At 42.2% G+C, this 12,510-nt stretch overlaps 1 protein-coding gene across 4 annotated transcripts in view; it reads right to left on the reverse strand.

The window, feature by feature from the left end:
• Window positions 1–12,510, reverse strand: part of qkia (QKI, KH domain containing, RNA binding a) — a 111,468-nt gene that overhangs the window by 34,249 nt on the left and 64,709 nt on the right. The gene's annotated exons all lie outside the window — the stretch shown is intronic.

Here is a 12,510-nt window from a genome sequence, read left to right on the forward strand (position 1 = left end):
CTCTGAATGAGACTCCGTGCAGTCCTAGTAGAGCTATATCAATGACTATACATTGTATAGAGGAAAGCAAAAGGCCAGGACCTTGTAGTGAGTAAAATTGGGGAAGCAGCTCAAGGCCCTTTTCTACTCAGTCACTTCGCTGAGGTCAAGGACAGCCCCCCTTTCACGAGAGCCGCCGCGAGCTTCTGTGGGGGCGGCAGTTCTCTTTTTATTCTTCTCATTCTACCCTCCTTTCCCTCGCCCCACAGCTCTTCCTGGCCTTTCAAGCTCCCCGACAGTTTGAGAAGGATCCAGGGAGAAGCCGGCTGACTCGCTGCCTTCGAGCGCAAGCAGCTGAAACAATACGTTACGAGAGGAAAAAGAAAAACAGGGAGAAAGGCAGGAAGAAAGAGAAGCGCTCCGAGCGCTCGGTTATGCTACTACTATGCACACCCACACATGCTTCCACTTCTGTACGGCTCTGGGGGGTCCGCAATCCCACCACAGCACTTCATATGAAGAAGAATGGAGGGTAAACAAACATTAACGTCATTTGCACAAACTTCATGACAAAGCGCTGCAAAAGAAAGCATATTCCTGCATGAATTAGAGAAACTCGTAGGCTTCGCTACAGCTTTGCCACACTGTCAAGACTGCTGATGTAGCAATGTGACACGGCGCTAGCCCAGAAAACTCCCGTGACGCTGCGCTTTAATTAGCAGAGTTTAACGGAATGGACTCGTAGTGGCCTAGATTCTTTAATGAGGTGGGGAAGGTGCAGGGCTCCTGATTTGCGAAGTCTCCTGGTATTCCGGTGCCAAGTAGGAGGAGGAGAGAAGAGAGCAGGACTCCAGGGATAAGCCTCATTGTTAACGGCTGGTGCGCGTCCATCATCGAAGGAATTTATAGCCGACGTGCTTGAACACCTTTCTGCTGGAGGCACCAGAGCAACTGGCGGACTCAGATTAACTTTAGCAGGGATTAGCGCTGACCTTACAGATCAACCCAACCACTGAGTCAATCATCACACATGACTACGCCAACATTTCACGCACACTTCCCAAGGGAAAGCAAACAATGTCACCTTGAATACAATCGACCTTGTCGACTCCACACTCCTGATTCTATCTCTCAGAGAAAAACCATCTTTAATCTGGCCTGAAATTAAGGACTGAACTCGAACACAGCAACTCCAGCACTTTTAGTTGGATTCAGACGAGACAGTCATGATAAACCTGATCAGAATTGATTACAGCTAGCTTAAATTTAACCTTTTTTTGTTTTCATAAATACCAACCCACATGGGCCACTTCAACAGAAACAAATCACAGGACACTGTGACCAGAACAGGATACTGACCCAATTACGCTGGTACCAAAATGTTCATGTTAAACTAATGAGTGCCAAATTTTGATTGAAGCCCAACTCACGGTCAGGTTAGTGGAGACCGGAAAGCAGACTCAAGTGTGGTTACACTTGATGCAGACAACATTCTCTGCTGCATCTGTCATGTAAAATGGCAAAGCTAGCCATGGCAACACATTTAACCAGAGGAAACACCCAGTCAAATTCAAAAATGTATCTAAAACCAAGTAGGTTCCAAGTACCAACAGCAGCTGCAAGTAACATTAGCAGAAAGCCTGCAGCAAGAATCAGACATTCAAGACTTTATGGACAACGAAAGTGACTGCAAGGCCGTGACAACTTCATGGATGACATCTCCATTTTGGAAAAAGGAAAAAAAACACAATTTCTCCATCATGTTGATGTTAACTTAGCTTTATAACTAGCATGAATAAACACAGCCACTGGTTACATTCCTTACCATCATGCTATTTACAGTAAACAGCTATGCCCGGGTGACAGACTGCGACAGGCTGGAGGTTTTTTGGACCGTTCTGGATAGAAATAGGAGTGATTTATGCTCCAAAGTTTGGGCATATTTCTATAACTGAAACCACATTCATAGTAAAGTACTGTTAGGTACTGGTACCCTACTTGTGACTGGCATAACCCAAGCTTCAAGTCCCCTGTGCTGTGTATTTGAGTTCTAGGTGCCGCATTCTTAGATTATGAGGGCGTAAAAAAAAACATTGAATCCCAATTTAATTTATTTATTAACATGCTGTTCTTTGAAGGCCTTGTGGACCTTGTTGTCACGAGAGATTCAAGCATGCAAGATTTAACATTAAGGTAGCCTTAAGAAAGCAGAGGGCACTGAAATTAGAGGAAGAACTAAAGCACAGGCCAAAATTTATCAGAAGTCGCCAAATATGAGAAGTGATGTCTGAGCCAGACTAATAATACTGTTAGCTTTTTTTCAGGCTCTAAGCTAAAGATCATACTGGCCATCACGGAAACACTTTGATTCCTCTTTTCATTTGGAGCGGCAGAGAAGGAGGGCGGAAATAAAGAACTCCAGGCCTCAACATCCCTAAAGAGAAAACCAATTTGTCAGGTTTTAACATGTTTGAGAAGCTAATTACCATGCTGGAAGGGATCCTAGCACTTTTTTTTCCCTCCTCCCAACTCCCTTACCCAGCTCAGACACAGTCGGCATATAAACGCCTGGATTCAATTAGCAGCGAGCTGAGATTGGACACCAGCAGCCCTTTGGCTGCGTTTCGGAGCGGCTGGGAAGCCTTCCGTCCTGCCGCCGTATCGAGAGGAGATTACAGCATCATGCTGTCTGGGCCTTGAGTGTAATCACAACATGCAGTGGCCTTTTTCCCGAGGCTTATTCACTCAATCCTCTAAAATCGGGCACCATCTTGAGACAAGCAGAGGAAATTGAACAGCACAGATTCCACTGTCCCTCTCCAACACGATCAGAGGAGAAGGGGGTTATGCGTCAGGGTCTGACGAAAACATTGCGGACCAATACAAATAGTCCACACGACTTTTGTACATTCAAAAAAGAATCCCACAGTCCCTTCTTATAGCATATAATTCAGTATGTAAGATGTAAACAGTCACTCAGAGTGGTCTGGTGTGAAATGGTTCAGATTTCTTTACAGTGGCGGTGATAGGAACCAGGGGTCGCCATGACTACAACACAAATATAGACATTTTACTCACTACCCAGAACCACCAGTGAAAATAGCTTTCTTTGGGGACTATTTTGCCTCTGCATGTATCCCTCCACCATGAATAGAGTTTAAGGCCAAAACATTTCATATAACAACTTTTGGCGAGGGAGCTTTTAGGAGGTGTACGTCTGGTTCCTATCACCACTACTGTGAACAATTCGGACTCCGTAAGTTTCTCTGTAACGAAGCGTTCTGCACCAAACCACTTTGAACGGCTCAGTTTACATCTTAATCACTTCATTATGCAAAAATTGGTGGAATTCCATTTGCTGCTAAGGGGCGCTATAACTCATGAAAACAAGGCCATGCATGTCAATCACAGGAATGTATAGAAGCCACATGTCTCATGAAGGCAGCAGCTGTTTGCATTCTGAGCAGAGGTAAAGTTCTTAAAGTAAGATTTGCCCAATCGGCGACTGCAATGGTGACGCCTCTGGGCAGTTTTCACTCATGCCGACCTACTCGAATGCAGAGAGACAAATACATGAATAATTCTGCAGGTTCAGTTATCGTCCTTGCACCTTTACCTGCAAGCAGACGGGCGCTTTTTATTTATTTATTTTTATTATCTTTATATTTATATTTATGTAATACAGCTCTAACAGAGTTTTAAGCTCCCATTCATATCTCAACCAGTGAACCATCTCCTCTGCCTTTATAACAGGAACTTAACGCATTAATAGCCATAACTAAAATCTACCTTAACAGTTGTCACTGAAGTCACTAAGCAACAACCACAGCAGAACAAAAGTGCTTCACTGCCTTTGATGACTTATTTTTAGAATATTGTAAAAATTAAGCTGACCAGAGTCTTTGAAAAACGTGCTCTGAATTTGTTAAAATAGTAGCATTATCCAGCATAACGGCAATTCTTTTTCAACTGCAATTCAAATTCAAGTCACTACTGCCTTGAGAGTAACAGATCAACTCATTTCCATGCAATTTGGCACAACCTAGACATTTAACTTAGTTACAACAACAAAAACAGTCAATTAAGCATTGAAACAAACTATTTAAGTCAGTTTAATATAACTGACATTTTATCCCAATCAAACTTTTTACTTTTTAATTATCCTAATTTGATTTCTAATTTGAATTTTACTTACTCTTTTTAATCTTTTGTTATAATTGTTATGTCTACTCTCATTTACTTTTTTTAAACAACTATTTTCTGATTTGCAAAGCACTTTGAATGACAGTGTATGAAGGGTGTGATTTAAAAAAAACCCGCCATGTCATTATATCAGACAACATTATCAATTACTAGACATTATAGCTCCTTAAGTTCAGTATGGAAGACTAAGAATAAGTGACAATGACAGACAGCATGAAGAAAAAAAAAAAGTCTGAAAACCCACACACAGACGAGTATGACATGGATGTCTATAAACAGACAGAGGAAATCAGTGATATTTCCTTTCTTCAGCCACAGAAAGAGCCACCCTGTCTCTCCCGTCTGCCCTCACAGGACAGAACGATGGCGTTATCTTCAGGGCGAGCGCTTCATTTGGACAGGTTTTCTGCTGGTCCAGTAAAGAGCAGAGATACCTGAAGAGATAGGGCAACCGGAGACTTATAATCGATGGTCCTGATCGAGCGCTTGGGCCGACGACTTGGGAGAAACACAACCGCGAGGAAAGGAGTGAGCGTGTGCAATTCTGGCTCAGAATCGACTCGTTCCAACAGCCAGTCTTTAAAGCAGGGTTACATCTCTTCCACTGTCCTAAAACGTTCTTAGATCTTCCACATCATAAAACTCTGCGCTCAGCTCAACTCAGCCTCATTTAGACTTCAGAAGACGGAGCAGCTAAGCCACAGGGAAGATGATTCCACAATTAGCACCATCAATAAAAGTCACGACCCCACGCAGAGCTGATAACCTACCGAAATTAACTCCAGCGAAGGGCTTCCTGGAGGTCAAGGCAGAGCAAGGACACTCCAGGAGCATGAATGCAAACAGTAACAAAAGACAAATTCTCAATTGTTCAATATAATTAACAGGTTAAAATGTAAACTGTCATCCAGAGTGGTTTGGTGTGAAATGCTCCATTCTAGAGACAGAATTGTTCACAGTGATGGAGATAGGAACCAGGCATCCACCTCTAAAATCTTCCTCACATTTACATGCACTCAATAATCCGATCATAATCAGATTTCTGCAGCTACCTTTGATTATTCAAGTGGTCGTGTAAATAGCACACTGTTTACACACTCATTCTGAGTAAGGTCTAAAAATATGATTAAGAAATCCGATAAAGGGGCTGGAATTTAGCTCAGTAATCAGATTTCTCCATGCATGTAAACTCTTACTCTGATTTCTTTCGGATTTCTCAGTCTGCTTATGTGCGAAAATTTAAATATTTAAATATTCTTCATCTTCTAGATGTATGTTTGTATTATGAGTTAAGTGGTGTGATGGTTGCAAAGCAGAAATCAGATCACTGCCTGGCTCATGTAGACCTGGAGTTTCCCCATTACCTGATTACCCAAAAGTATATAAATGTGTTAATTGGATTATTGACATCTGGTTTTCTGCAGTTATCAGATTTTTAAGTGCATGTAAACACTCATTTTTGATAAGGTTAAGTCCTTATAATCCATTCATGGTGGAGAAAACTTCAGGTTTTCCTCCATTTTCCATGATCAACATTCCATAAAAAAACTCAGAAAACGTGCAGTTTAACTGGTTGTTTTGGATTGTAAATAAAATGTCTATTTGGGTTGTAGTCATGGCGACCCCTGGTTCCTATCACCACCAATGTAAAGCTCTGAACCATTTCTCACTAAATCACCCTGAATCACTGTTTACATCTCAAACGCTCAATTATGCAGGAATTTTTAAAACTTAACACCAAAAAGCTAGTGGAAGCTCTAATAACCGCAATAACGGACAGACTGAATACAAAGGAAGATATCAATAGTTAAGGCTTCCGTTTTTGTTTCCTGATGCTGAAAAAGAAAAACTCTTACTGGCCGTTTTGACAAAGTGAATAAACGAAGGGGGGCTTGTGACTCCAGCCAGTCTAACTTCCCTCTATCTCATCCTCCTCTTTACCTCCATCCCTCCTTTCACCCAGTCATCCCTCTCTCTCTCTGCACCCGTTTCCCTCTTTAATTCTCTCCATCCCCTGTGTGGTGATGAGGGATGCTTCATGCGACACTGCAGCATGATTCATCAGCTCCGTAACACACACACACTCCCCGCTGCCCGCTAGCCTTCCGCAACAGGAGTGTGTGTGTGTGTGTGTGTGTGTGTGTGTGTGTGTGTCTGCCGCAGGGTGTTTGGGACCATGCGTGACAGCAGAACGGCATTGTGGGATAAGGAGGTTGGATGTGGGTGGCAGGAGAGCGAGTATGTTGGGGGAGAAAAATCAGCAGGAGAAACACAATGCACCTAAAAATGCAGCTCTCTCTCTCCCCGTGTGACACTATATCTCACTCGCCCACCCCAATGTTTTATCACTCTCCTCTCTCTATCCTTCCATCATCTGCTTTCCCTCCTTCTCTAACTCTTCCTGTTTATCCCACCATTTTTTGCTCCATCTCTCTTTATCGCTTCACTCCATCCTCACTTTATCCGTTTCTCTATTCCTCTGCTACATGCTCTCTATCCCTGAGCCATGCACCATCTCTCCATCCTTACACTCCATGCTTTCTCCATCATTCTATTACTCTACCTCTCTTGTGATCCATCTCTCTATCCTTCTGCTCATGATCTTAGTTTCTCTTCTTTGTTGCATGCTCCATCTCTTTAATCGCTCATTTCTCCATCATTTGCTTTCTTTCCTTCTCCAACACTCCCTGCTTATCCCTGGTGCATGCTCTATCGCTATCCCTCTGCTGCATGCTGCATCAGTCGGCTACATGTTCTTTATCCTTTTCTTTCTTCCTACAGCTCTTACTGTTTCTCTCTCACTTTACCTGCATCCCACCATCTCTGTTGTACAAACTTTATCTGTCCCTCCGTTTCCCCTCACTTTTCCTCTCTGTCCCTCCGTTTCCCTTTTTCCAACTCTTTTCCTCTCTCTTTCTCTCTCTCAACCATTTTTCTCTTTCTCTGTTGCTTTGTTTCTCTTTTGTCTTTCTCTGTGCTGGTTTTCTCCAACTCCATTTCTCTTCAGTTTCTGATTGATTTCTCTGTCCCTGTGTGCCTCTCAGTGAGGTGAGGAGTTCAGAGGCTGAATCTCTGGATCCTCTCAGAGCTCCATACTCATCTCTCTGAAGAGCCTCTCCAACCAGCGCACACTCTTTTGCACCATTACTGCTTTAGGTTTACAGTGTTCAACTGAGCTTACTGTTTCCAGCACTTTCAGAGTTTGCATTAAAAAGAATCAAAAACTTTTTTCTTTGACATTATTTGGTTTGAATCGCTATGGTGTCCTGGGTAGCTGTTTGCTAAGCTGTTGCTATGGTGTCCCAGGTGACTGCCTAGGTGTTGCTACAGTGTGCCACATGAATGCTTGATTAAGGTGTATGGTAACCCAGGTGATTGCTAAAATGTTGCTACGGTAAAACAGGTGGTTGCTAAGGTGTTGCTACAGTGTCCCAGGTGGTGGCTAAAATGTTGCTTGGTGGATGCTAGGCTCCCAGGTGGATGCTAGGCTACTGCTAGGTTTTTTCTGTGGTATCCCAGATGGCTGTTAAGGTGCTGCTAGGCTGTCGTTACAGTGCCCAGGTGGTCACTTGGGTGTTGCTGGGGCTTTGCTATGGTAATGTGTGTATATTTTTAGATTGTGATGTAACATTTTGTCAATCAATTCCTGGGGGGGTACAAATATGTATGTGTGATCAGTCGCAAATTAAACAAGCGCTTTATTCCTCTTCGCTCTGCAAAGATAGGCCTACTTATTCTGTTGAGGTCATCATAACACTGGTTTTCATCTGTTTACTTGTATGTCAAGTTTATGGACAAACAAAAACAATAGTAAATGAAGTTCAGTCATAAAAAACAGAGGATTACAGACTACAACATTAATCCGCTGCTTGCAAGGAAAAATCCATAAAAAGGTTGTCTCAGAGCTGCACACATGCTCACAGATATAAACTGATGTGAACCTGTATCCATGCTGTGACCCTTTTGCTTTGGACAGATATTTAATAAAGGCGATTTCATGCATCTAAACGAGGAAAAGATGCCGTTCATTAACGGAGTGGAGGCAGAAAGATCACCCTGCCGAGCTTTAATTACATTTGCGCCGCCGTGATAAAGGACATCAGCGCCCACTCGGACGGACGGACGGACACGGACGCGCGGGGTGATGAGCAATTACCTGCAGAAACACATCATAACATTAACAATTTTACGTTCTGTAAACACTGTTAGCGCTGAGCCTGCAGGACATTTGTCTGAAAAACAAGTCCAGAGCTGCGTCTCGTGTTCAGCTGTGAGTCGTGTTCAGCTCTGCGCTGTGTCCGATATCCACAGTCGCTAAGGAATAAAGACTGTCATGATTATATCATTACTAGCAGTGTGACAGTACGTGTATTTGTCTGGACCAATCACTATATGGGCACTACGGTTCCTTGAATGCAGTCATACAGAGAACATGCATTTTTACGAAGATCTATGAGTGTAATGTGGAACTGTGGCTGCGAGTTCCACTTGGAAGCCTTAAGCTGTAGGCTGGTAGCAAGTTAGCAGTGGCGGCCCTGCCTATCATGGGCTCATAACTGCAGCAGCGTCATAATTCCTGGCCCCTGATCAGCTGTGAGTTCTTCTATGGTCATGATAAGTTTATATAACATAGAATAACCCTTTTCTGTGCTATACAGAACCCTTTACAAAAAGGCTCTGTGTAGGACTATATACCCAACACACTGCCATTCAATCTGAAGAACAATTTTACTACGCAGAGAAGCATTTAAGCATGCAAATAGTTCTTTGAGTGTTCATGGACCTATACCGAAGTGTCTTTGCTAAAGAACCCTTGGAGAACCATCTTTTTAAAGAGTGTGTCTGAGCCAAACCAACCTGTAGAACAACCACAGCTCTGTACAACAGAGAATCTATTTAGCAGAAAAAAAAAAAAAGTCAAATTGAAATGAGTCTTGACCTCAGAATTCTATCAAACCTGGAAACAGGTGTATCGTAAGCGCACTGGGTTCTGTTAGTGAAGCTGAGAATGCCCGATTCCATATGGAGCGTTTAGCCTCATACACTGTCTAAAAAACAGAGGAGTCATCAGCAAGTGGGAACAGCAGCTCGCCAGGCAAATCCCAGCAGGACAGTGTGTGTGTGTGTGTGTGTGTGTGTGTGTGTGTGTGTGTGTGTGTATTCTACTGTGCCATGTGACCCTCTTTAGTGCCTCAGAGAACCAAGAGCTTAACTTTGATCTCCAGAGTGAATAAAATCTCAACAACAAAAAAAAAAGTGGAGAGAATGACAGTATTTCTTTACTCATCACTCGCCCACCACAGATCTGAACACACACATGCCTGCCTGTGTGCGTGTGTGTTGCAGGGATTAAAGCACTCACTCACTCAGAAAAACAACAAAAGAAAGACAAGCATTTTATTGAGGATTAACGTCTAAATAAGAGGAGACAGGTAAATTTACACCACCACTCACTTACACACACACACACACACACACACACACACACACACACACACACACACACACACACACACACACACACACACACACACACACACACACACACAGAGAGAGAGAGAGAGAGAGAGAGAGAGAGAGAGAGAGAGAGAGAGAGAGAGAGAGAGAGAGAGAGAGAGAGAGAGAGAAAAGTAAAAGAAAACATGAAACGGAGGAAAGACAGAAATAATAGAAATGGAGCGAAATAGAGAATGTTACAGAAATAAGAACAGAACAGAGAGAAAAAGGAGAAACAGAGAGAAATAAAAAATAAGAGAAAGAGAGAAATAAGAGAAATGGAGAGCAACATGAGAATCAGAGAGAGAGAGAAAGCAGGAAGATGAAGAGAGAAAAGAAAGCAAGAAAAAGAGGACGAATGAGACAACAGAAAAAGAACAGAGAAAGACAAGGAGAGAAGAGAAAGTAGCGAAAGAAGCTTGAAAGAAGAGAAAATAGAATGAAAGTGAGACTTCATGAAAAGAGAATAAAGAGATGGAAGGCAGCATTAGAACGAGGGAGAGAGAGGACAGACAGGAAAGAAGAGAAAAAAGAAACTACATTCGTTTTCTTCTCTTTTTTCAGTGATGCCGATTTGTGTGTGAGGGGAAATTTTAGTGAAATAATGTGGTATTTATTGTAAATACAGGACGTGTTTATCATTAAAAGCAATTTAAAATAAAAAGGATAAAAGGCGTTAAGGCATGTGTTTGCGGCTCTGGCTCAGTTTCAGGAGGTCAGACGAGTCACCACACTGCACTACAGGCAATCAGCACGACACACCTGCCTGTCCTTCTGCTCACCACAGGTAGAGCGGCGCTATAACCCCCCACAACACACACATGGGGCAGAGAGAGAGAGAGAGAGCGCGTGAGAGAGCGCGAGAGAGAGAGAGGAAAGGGAACACGAACGGAAACATGCCAATGTCACGCTGCCCTGCGCCATTTGTTCTCTAGCAGGAACTCCGGATAAAATTCACAGAATGCAACCGTAGGAGAGAGTCGGGGGTATGATCTGGGATGAGATTAAATCCGGTCCATATGCACTGCAGCGTCCCTCCAGAGTGTTCTCACAGCTCCAGCTTTGTGCCGGGCCAAATTCCCCAACCACCAACTGTTCCCTTGCTTGGTGCTGCCAGACTCGGACAGACACACGGAGCTACGCTAACAAAACACACTTGCAATGTGGAAACCTTACAATACTAACACACCGGACACGGAACACTTTCAGACTGACTAGCATAGTCCAGTTGAAGGACCTGAGGCTGTTTTACTCTGAAATCAGTATAGCCTCCATGACAACTTCTGACTGAATTTTGGACAGTAGCTATTACAGACACTATTACACAAACATCCTAACTAGATTAAACCTCCTAAATACTGTGCAAACTTTAGGATAAACCCCAACAGTGTCCTCACTTCTGTTTAAGCATCCATTTCTATTGTTTTTTTTAGGCAGCTGTGTCAGGCAGCAAATTTCACTACCAGCAAAATGAGCTACATCTATTTATACTGTAAAATGCTGCTTTCACTGTGAGATGTTTTTCTTTTTTAACTCTGCGTTTTAAAAATCTCAGACGCTGCAGACTCGATCTCCACCGTTCCTCTTATTACCTTCATGTATTAATGTTGAAATATTACAGTGATGGTGGTGAATAATGAGGAGACAGAGCTGAACGTGTGTCTGTTTATTAGGAGGAATAATGTGAGCACGCTCGGCTAAAGCATTTGGGAAATGGAGACTGAAACTGGGGAGCGGTTACCCTTTGATAAACAGCAGTGGGCGCTCTCACAGTATTCACTACATACAGTTCATCACACTAGTTCTGTTTGACCTTTTTTACATTAGTAATGGCAGCTGTAACTCACATTTTTAACATTAGTTTGATTACGTTTACATTTCGTGTGTGTGTGTGTGTATATGTGTGTGTGTGTATGTGTGTGTGTGTGTGTGTGTGTGTGTGTGTGTGTGTGTGTGTGTGTGTGTGTGTATGGTTGGTTGCTAGGAAACATACATGACAGTCAATTGTCAAGTTAAATCGAGTGGGTTTCCTTACTGGAGATAAGATTCTGTAAGATAAGGTTCCTAAATTAAGATCAGATTTGCTTCTGTTATATGAATCTGTTAATCTCATCTTGGCCCATCAGATCTTAAGACTAACATATAATATGGTCACAGATTGAGAATTGCAATGATGTCAATCATTGTCAATTAAGATAACAGACACTGTACATCTAAATTTAATATAAATGTAAACTTAAATAGAGGACTTGGTGTCGGTGATGGCAAAAATGACATCACGATACATTTTAACACAGCGCAAAAAGTGAACCAACAAAAACGGGATACAAGATTTTCCGTAATAAAACAATACAAATACCCAAAAAGTGATGTGTTCAACACCTGCCACCTCACGTTCCTTTTTAGGCCCGTTTTCACAAATTAATTTTGCTTTGTTTTAGAAACTCTGGATCTTTTAAAAAGAATCTGAAGACTTTTGCTTTCAGGTGTTTTTTATGGATTTTGATTTGTTTTTCTTTAAAGCATCTTGAGTTGACATGGTCATGAAAAGTGTGCTATATAAATAAAATGTATTATTATTATTATTATTATTATTATGGCTGTGTACATCACCATGATTTTCTTCTGTTCACCAAAAACGATCAAGAGAGCTTTGATCATATCAGTGGTTAGCTGCTAGCGTACATCAACATCCATTTATTCCACTGCTTCCAGTAGAGCTGGGCAATATGTCAAAATTATTGAATCGCACAATATTTTTTAAGACATCTGATCAGTTGGAACAGAAAAAAGCCACATTTTTAAAAATATAATCAAAATCATTTTTATTCA

The sequence above is a fragment of the Pygocentrus nattereri genome, chromosome 10 (genome assembly GCF_015220715.1).
Source record: "Pygocentrus nattereri isolate fPygNat1 chromosome 10, fPygNat1.pri, whole genome shotgun sequence".
Classification (NCBI taxonomy): domain Eukaryota; kingdom Metazoa; phylum Chordata; class Actinopteri; order Characiformes; family Serrasalmidae; genus Pygocentrus; species Pygocentrus nattereri.